Source organism: Phascolarctos cinereus, unplaced genomic scaffold (assembly GCF_003287225.1).
Source record: "Phascolarctos cinereus isolate Bilbo 61053 unplaced genomic scaffold, phaCin_HiC Scaffold_3;HRSCAF=262, whole genome shotgun sequence".
Taxonomy (NCBI): domain Eukaryota; kingdom Metazoa; phylum Chordata; class Mammalia; order Diprotodontia; family Phascolarctidae; genus Phascolarctos; species Phascolarctos cinereus.
The window spans coordinates 254,478,836-254,479,239 of NW_027555736.1; positions in this window are offsets into that span (position 1 = coordinate 254,478,836).

Genomic DNA, 404 nt, shown 5'->3' on the forward strand with positions numbered 1-404 from the left:
TTTATAACACAAGGATATGTTTACTGTTAAGAATTTTCTTATGTTATTTTTCTTTTTAAATGTAAAAGAATTCATGATCTTTATTAGAGAATGTATACATGCATTTACACTAGTATATATCCTATAGTATATAGGGGAGAATCAGCATTTTTCCACACTTCTCTAGGCCACATAATGAGCAGGAATAGACCGATTTAGATTACACCTTAATGTCCATTTGAAGGAGGACTGAACTTTGAAAGAAAAGGGGATAGGGAAGCTCTGAGTTTCCAAGATAATGATTACGAAGAGAAATCATTTGTCACATTCCCCCATCTGATTCTAATGACAGGTGTAGCCTTCTCAATGCATCACTAACTGATATCATCAACACTTCATCAAGGGGTTTTGGGACTTATAACAAT